Source organism: Aotus nancymaae, unplaced genomic scaffold, assembly GCF_030222135.1.
Source record: "Aotus nancymaae isolate 86718 unplaced genomic scaffold, 86718_ANA_hifiasm-v0.15.2.pri h1tg000089l, whole genome shotgun sequence".
Classification (NCBI taxonomy): domain Eukaryota; kingdom Metazoa; phylum Chordata; class Mammalia; order Primates; family Aotidae; genus Aotus; species Aotus nancymaae.
The window spans coordinates 10873301-10881514 of NW_026988504.1; the positions used below are offsets into that span (position 1 = coordinate 10873301).

Genomic DNA, 8214 nt, shown 5'->3' on the forward strand with positions numbered 1-8214 from the left:
GACTCATGTCCTTATAAAAAGGAAAAATTTAGACACAGCCACATGCAGAGGGAAGATGCTGTGGAGACGCAGAAGGAACGCCATGAGAAGGTGGGAGATTGGAAGGAAACATCTATGAGCCGAGGAATGCCTGAGGCTCCCAGAAGCCAGGAGAAAGGCATGGAACAGGTCCTTCGGAGGGAGCACAGCCCTACTGATACCTTGATTTTAGACTTCTAGCCTTCAGGGCTCTGAGAAAATACTTTTCTGTTATTTTAACGCCCCTCCCCACCTACCCGCCTACCAGTTTGTGGTCCTTTGTAATTGCAACCTTAGGAAACTAATATATCCAGCTTCCACAAACCCAGATAATTTGGAAAGGAATAGCAGTATCAGCTTATCCAAGCCAAACAACACTCATGTTCTTTTGTTTGCCAGCTTGGGCACTGGGAGCTTCTCAGGATCCTTGGTTTGGTTACCACTGGAGTCTCAGCAGTCCCCGGCCTATCTTCAAAGTGGTTAAATGTCAGGGGACTAAACCAACCACAAGCACACCTTGGTCACATTCCTAAAAGGGGTCAGGATGTGATTGAGACAGCTGTTGGGTGTGATAGACTGGCACTTCGAATTCTTACTTCATCCTCTTCATTTCTCTTCCTTCACCCTGGAAGGGCAGGAAAGAGAAAATGGCTTAGGGACCGGTTATAAGCAAACATAGTCAAAGCCAGAGGCAGTTTTAACGGATTTTCTTACCTAGTTGTCCAATCTCAGGGCCTTTTGTGAGAGATCACATTGTTCCCTTTAGTACTCCTCCAATGCAACTTCCCCCAATATAACTGGAACCTGCAAAGAATGGAGGACCTCTGTGCTGAAAATAGTTCACTTCACCTTCACCTCTTTGCCACTGTCCTGAGGATCATTAAGTCCACTAGATCCTGATGTGATTCTTCATCTACTTGGCTTCTGCCCTTGATGAGAAAGACAACCAGAGAGGAGATTCCTTTGCTCTAGCATCTCCCTTTTGCCATGGTCATGTATGATGCCATTGAACCATAGAGCTGTAAGGATCCTCCATGATCAATATTAAAACTTCCTTATTTTTACTTGAAAATGCTGAGATCCAAAGAGGGAATAGAACTTGCTTAAATGCTCTTGCCTAGGTGGTACTGGGCTTCATGCCCAAGTGTTCTGAGCCTTACTCTTCATTTCAAACCATGGCCTCATTCCTTCCTCTTTAGAAGTTTGTGGGTTTGTTCCCTGATTTGACTATACTTCAGTGCTCTCTTGATAAGGTTTGGCTGTGTCCCCACCCAAATCTCATCTTAAATTGTAGCTTCCATAATTCTCACATGTTGTGGAAGGGACCCGGTGGGAGATCACTGAATAATGGGTGCAGTTCCCCTGTACTGTTCTCATGGTAGTGAATAAGTCTCATGAGAGCTGATGGTTTTAGAAGGGGTTTCCTCTTTCACTTGGGTTTCATTCTGTCTTGCCGGCCACCATGTAAGATGTGCCTTTCACCTTCTGCCATGATTGTGAGGTGATTGTGAGGTCACAGCCACGTGGAACTGTGAGTCCATTGAACCTCTTCTTCTTTATAAATTGCCCAGTCTCTGGTATGCTGATAAAGCAGCATGAAAATGGACTTACCATTTGTCTTTCCCAAGCTCCCATTTTTCTGCCACCAGACCATTTAGAGTTGCTCTCCCTGTCTCCATGCAGCCTGTCCACTCCCCTTGGGATACTTTTATCAGTAAGTAAAGATAAATTGGTAGTTTTTGGGTACCTACTGTGGGCCACACATAATGATGAATACTTTCCCAATGATAGCAGAAGAGGAGAGTGTGGCTTACAGAGGCCAAAGTCTTGCCTAAGGTCACACAGCTATTAAAAAATAGAGCTGGAATCCAAATGTCTCTAGGGAGGCTCTTTCTCCAGCTGGAGAAAGGGGACCACACCCATGGTGCCATACTTGGATTTGGCAAAGGGAGGGTAAAAATGGCACCTCTGTGCTGTTCTTCCATCCTCTGACACATTCTTCCAGCTCAACTCTTTCCACACCAACAAAAGCATTTTAATTCAAAAGGAGCAATGCCAGCTATCTATAAAAGAGGTGGCTTATATATATATATATATATTTTTTTTTTTTTTCTGTTCTGCACTTTTCTAGCATAAATAGAACACTATCTGGTGGTAGCACACACAGACTCCCCCATCTCACACTTAAAGGCCCAGCATGAGAGTCAAAGCAAATCAACAAATATTTGGTGGGTACCCACGATGCCCAAGGTGAAAGGAGTGATGTGTAACTCCTCTATTTGAGTTGGTTACAAGCCTTGAAGGGGATGACTCAGGTGCTGCTCAGCAAGTCAACAGGCCAAAAATAAGGGTGTTCTATGAGGAAAGCAGCCACCGGCCACCCTCCATCCACCTTCAAGCCTTTCTTGTCACGTCTCTTCACTCCTAGCCTCGTCCTGTTGCTATAGCCACTGCCACATCCTGCTCACTCCTTTTGGTGCCCTGGCTGAGATGTTGCCCCACCTTCTTCTAAAATGGCCTGGATGATGTAGTGGAAAGACTGGGAGCCCCAGCTCATGATGTCCTGACCCTCCTCTCCTGCAGGAACTGGGTGAGGGGGTGGGGAACACTGGGCTTCATTTTCTGCATTTGTAAATAAGTGGGCTGTATTTAATAATAAAAAGAATCCTTCTTCCAGTTCTAAAATGTTATAATTTGTTGGTGCCAATCCCTGTTCAATCACTCTCTTCAAGACCTTGGCCAAAACTCTTTCTTTTAATTTTTTCCTAACTAACTCTAACTCACTCTGACCTTCAAAGCACTTAACCAAATCGTTATTGTAGACTATTTTATGCTTTTTTAAAAATAGGTCCCTGGAATAGTTTAAAAATTTTGTATTTTGTTTTCTGAGCAAGTTTTTTAGCTATTGAGTGTAGAATCACATTTGTTTGTAATCTAAGGCCCTTAGAAATCTGTATTGTGCGATAGAACTTAATTGTGAATTCCTATGTATTAACTTGTCACTGGTAGTATTTTTTCATCCAGTCTGCTGTTAAATTCTTAGGTGGTTTAGATGTTTTTCAGTCAACACATCCATACAGGTAGGAAAGATTCTCAAGCAGAAATGGGGGGAAATGTCCAGCTGGTGTAGTATACTGGCCCCATAGTATAGAGCACACAATGAAGAGTTTGAATTTTTACAATGTCCTTTCTGGCAATAAGACCATTAGTGTTAATGGCCTTTTAGGCGATGCCTCTTTCTGCCACTGACATTTACTGTTCATCTGACCTCAGCTGGAGATAAAATTTCCCACAGGGTCAGGGATTCTGGGTGCTAGTGGCTGTTTTTGATCTCACTTGAAGTAATTAAGCCTGCACAAAGTAATGGCATTTATTTATTAATTAAACAGATATTGATTGAGCCCCTATCAAATTCTAGGCACAGATCCTGCCACAGAAGAGAGTGGCCCTCAAGGAGCTTAACATTTGGACAGGAAGACAGAGCAAATAAAAATTATTAGAAATTGTGATAAATATTCAAAGAAATAAAACTGTGTAGAGAACAATTATTTGGGTGGGGTGGATGGGGGGTCTCTCCTGTATCTGGGGTAGCTAGGAAAAGGCTCCTGGAGAAGATGATGTTTAAGCTGGAACCTGGAGGATGAGGGGTATCATTCACAAGGAGAGAGTGAGAGGAAAAGGGATGGGAGAGGGTATCCTAAGTAGCAAAAAGAGCACATTCAAAGGCCCTGGGGTAGGGAAGACTTTGGTATGTTGGGGGAAACCCAAAGAATGCTGACAAGGCTAGCACGCCTCAACACCCACTCTCCAGGCCTGGGATGGGCAAGTTACAAGCATGAATTCCAATTCTCACAATAACCTTGAGAGGTAGGCATAGCTGTCCCCGGGTTTCAGATGTGGACTTTGCTTCATTTTTTCAAGCCCACACCCCTAGAATGTGGAGAATCTGGGTTTGTGCTCCTTCCCACCCGCCATGCTTTAAGGCTTGCAGTTGGCTTGGGTGTGTGTCTCGGTAAGGAAGTCAGAATGGATCACCTGTCAGAACTAGGGAGGCTGGGGCTTGGCTGGCAGGATGTGGAGTGTGTGTATTTTCTGTTTATTCTTGAAGTTTCCTTCCCTGCAAATACATGCCTAGTTGCCATGTGCCTTTCACAAGGAAGCCAACGCCAGCACTCCATCGCTCATGAGCAGTCCTGCAAAAACAAATCCATATCCTCAATGCGACCCTAGGTGCCAGCAAGTCAGGCCTGCACTGGCCAGGCAGCCTGGAGCTTAGGAACAATCTGGTCCTCAGGAAGGGAGGGAAGAAAAACAATTTTAAATTCCAGGCGCCTAGGGCCTCTTACAGACGGCCATTGTCGGAAGAAGGGAAAACTAAACTGTATAAAGTTGCTGGTGGTGCCTCTGGGAAGGAAGGGTAGAGGATATTGAGGTTAGGGGCTGCTGTTCAGGGTGTGTGCACAGTGGGCATGGGATGGGGGAATCTGAAGAAAGAGTGAAACAGTTCACTTGTGTGAGCTTGGGCAGCTTGGCTTTAAGTGCCTCAGTTTCCTCATTTTAAAATGATGAGAAGAGTAATACCTGCCCTGCTTCCCTCAAATTGGGCATACAAATGTGGATAGGCTTAGAAAAAGGTGACAGATTCACTCTTAGCAAACTGACACAAGAACAGAAAACCAAACATCGCATGTTCTCACTCATAAGTGGATGTTGAACAATGAGAACACATGGACACAAGGAGGGGAACATTCTACACCGGGGCCTATCGGGGGTGTGGGGTCTAGGGGAGGGATAGCAGGGAGTCGGGGGTATAGGGGAGGGATAGCATTAGGAGAAATACCTAATGTAGATGGCGGGGTGATGGATGCAGCAAAGCACCATGGCACGTGTATACCTATGTAATAAACCTGCACGTTCTGCCCATGTACCCCAGAACTTAAAGTATAATAAAGAAAAGAAAAGGGCAGCAAACTCTAGATGTCAGGCATTGCAGAAGAGGGCTGCCTCCCTTTTTAATGATTCTGTTGATTAGGACCCCTGGTGTGTCTTTTTCCCCTCCTGGGAATAACCATCTGAGAAGAGCCCTGTAGTTTCCTGTTGCCAAAGGTGAAGGTGGTTGGATGCTCTTCAGGAGTGATCAAGGTTAGGTTAACCCTCAAAAGGCTTTGTTAGCTACAGAATGGAATCGGCACATCAAATTTTAAAGCACCAGGAGCCACCATAGAAGGATGCAGCAGGGCTGTTGATACATCTTGATGATGGTGATGATGATAAGGATGAAGATGGCAACAGTGATCATTCACTGAGTTGACTGAGTACACTGCATGCCTGTTAAGTAGCACAAGGCATTTCATTCTTATGCTCTCATTTGATCCTCACAACAACTCCATCAGGTGGGTGCTAGGGTGATTTCCACTTTGCAGATGAGAAGGTTGACGCACAAAGGGGTTGATAATTTGCGTAACATCATGCTAGTAAGTGGCAGTGCTGATGCTCAAAGCCACTTATATCTGACTCCAAAAAGAATAATCTGCTAATACTATACATGGATTTTTTTTGGGGGGGGATGAAGTTTTGCTCCTGTTGCCCAGGCTGGAGTGCAGTGGCGCAATCTTGGCTCACCTCAACCTCTGCCTCCCAAGTTCAAGTGATTCTCCTGCCTCAGCCTCCCAAATAGCTGTGATTACAGGCATGAGCCACCACGCCCAGCTAATTTTGTATTTTTAGTAGAGACAGGGTTTCTCCATGTTGGTCAGGCTGGTCATGAACGAGTTATTTTTTAAAGAAATGAACTTTAAAATCTGCATCATTGGCCGGGCGCAGTGGTTCATGCCTGTAATCCCAGCACTTTGGGATACTGAGTTGGATGGATCACCTGAGGTTGGGAGTTTGAGACCAGCCTGACCAACATGGAGAAACCCTGTCTCTACTAAAAATACAAAATTAGCTGGGCGTGGTGGCGCATGCCTATAATCCAAGCTACTCGGGAGGCTGAGGCAGGAGAACATCTTGAATCCAGGAACGGTTCAGAGGTTGTGGTAAGCTGAGATTGTGCCATTGCACTCCAGCCTGGGCAACAAGAGGGAGACTCTGTCAAAACAAATTTGTTTTTGGCATTATTGATGTCTGTCCTCCTAACAGATTTGTATAAGCATATAGGAACTATATTTAACATTTATCAGTGAAAAATTATTTACCATGTGGGATTGCTTGATTTGTTGTTTTGTACATTTTCGGTCTCTGGAGCTTCAGAGAAAGAAAATATTAATATAATGCAAAAACTGTCGGCTGAGGGCTAGGACTGTTTGTTTTCTGTCATATGCTTTTTAGTCCAGTAAAAGTTAACCAGAGAATGGATGGGCAGGGAAAATATGTTCCAGGTAGAGGGAACAGCATGTGCAAAATCTAGGTATAAGAGAAAACATGGTGGGTTCTGGGAATGGCAGGGCAGTAAGATAGTTGGAAAGGAGAAAGCCAGTGCAGGTATGGGATGGAGTGAGAGATAAACGTGGAGAAATAGGCTGGGGCTAGACCAGAAAAAGCCTTCTCTGCAATGTTAAAGACTTTGGAATCCATCCCAAACCAAGGAAAGCCATGAAGCTGGAGGCAGACAGGATCCAATTTGCATTTTAGAATGAGGATGCTGGGTGGAATGCACCACTTCTCTTGCTGCAGGCCTAGAACCATGTATGTCCCCATTCAAATGGCAAGAGCAGTTGAATATTTTTATGTCCTGGGTTGGTACTCCAGAAGGCTCCTTGAAAACATATGCCATTTTCTTCTTTGGTGTCAGGGAGTCTAGCTAATTATCGTGGTTGCCGCAGCCTGGCCCTAACCTCGGAAGAGTAGATGCTTTCCCCACTTTCAGTCCAGAGGGATGCTTCTTGCATTTATTTTTCTCTATGAGATACTAAACCCTGGGCACGGTGGCTTATGCCTGTAATCCCAACACTTTGGGAGGCCGAGGCAGGTGGATCACGAGGTCAGGAGTTCAAGACCAGTGTGGCCAACATAGTGAAACCTTGTCTCTACTAAAAGTACAAAAAATTAGCTGGACGTGGTGGCGTGCGTGTAGTCTCAGCTACTTAGGAGGCTGAGGCAGGAGAATCGCTTGAACTCAGGAGGCGGAGGTTGCAGTGAGCTGAGATTGCGCCACTGCACAAGCCTAGGTGACAGTGCGAGACTGTCTCCAAAAAAAAGAAAAATACTAGAGATACTAAAAAGACAGGTGCTGAGTTTTGAGGCTTTCAGCTCACCGTTAGCCCTTCTGCTGTGCTCTGCAGAATGCTCGACTGAAGTTGCCTTGGAGTGGACAGTGCTATGAGTTCCTGAGCGACCATTTCTCTTAGCTGTAAGTCATTCTGCATACCAGGAAGGAGCAGGTTGATAAAGAGTGATACCTCCTTACTTAATAACAAAATAGAAATGTTAGTTTATATCCCATTAGCACTAGAATCCGTAAATGTCATCTTCCCCCACCACAACAGCAGGCTAGACAGTAACAGGTGAATAGAGATTTAAAAATATCTGCTGACCTCTCTTTTGACATTGCTCTTTCCCGAAGTCAAAAACACCGGCATCTCTTTGCTCAATCCTCTCTAGAGGCTGCAGATCAATGTGGTGAGGCAGGAAGAGAGGAGTGTAGTCCTGGACTTGTTTTAACCTTGGGAGTTCTTGTTGCTTTTCCTGATTCAATTGTCCAATTCATTCAGTCCACTAAATACATGTTTCATGGGGCTCAGTTGCTAGGGCCAACCAATTGGGATAGAAGATCACAGGTAATGGCTGTGCCAGGAAGCAGAGCCAAGAAATTCCTTCCTTGCTGCTTCATAGGTGACAGGTCTTCAGAAGGTGAAGGACTGTTGTTTACAGGGTGGACTTCAGTGACCTGCATGGAGCTTGGGAAACTTCACAACTCCACTTCGAACACCCCTGTAAGAAGTCAGAGCAAACATCAGAGGTCAATGACTAAATCATGGCTTAAACTCTTTCCATGGGAGTCAAATTCCACTCACAGCTGTTTAACTAGGATATCTGGAACCCGGATGTGAACATTTTGACTTCCATTTTTGAAAGGCAGTCTATCAGTTGATTACCTACCACCACCTTTTGGCCAAAGAGAGAAAGAGAAGAAATAAAGATGGCAGAATGTGTTGTGTAGTCTTTGACTTAGTTAAATGGTCCAGCAGTCAAAAT

At 44.8% G+C, this 8214-nt stretch overlaps 1 long non-coding RNA gene across 1 annotated transcript; it reads right to left on the minus strand.

The window, feature by feature from the left end:
• Positions 1-480: 480 nt before the first annotated feature.
• LOC105718176 (uncharacterized) lies at positions 481-7691 on the minus strand. Its single transcript, XR_001107696.2, has 3 exons — positions 7554-7691; positions 733-822; positions 481-643 (listed from the first exon to the last, which is right to left on the minus strand). It is a non-coding gene; the product is annotated as an uncharacterized LOC105718176 (long non-coding RNA).
• Between the last annotated feature and the right edge of the window lie 523 nt (positions 7692-8214).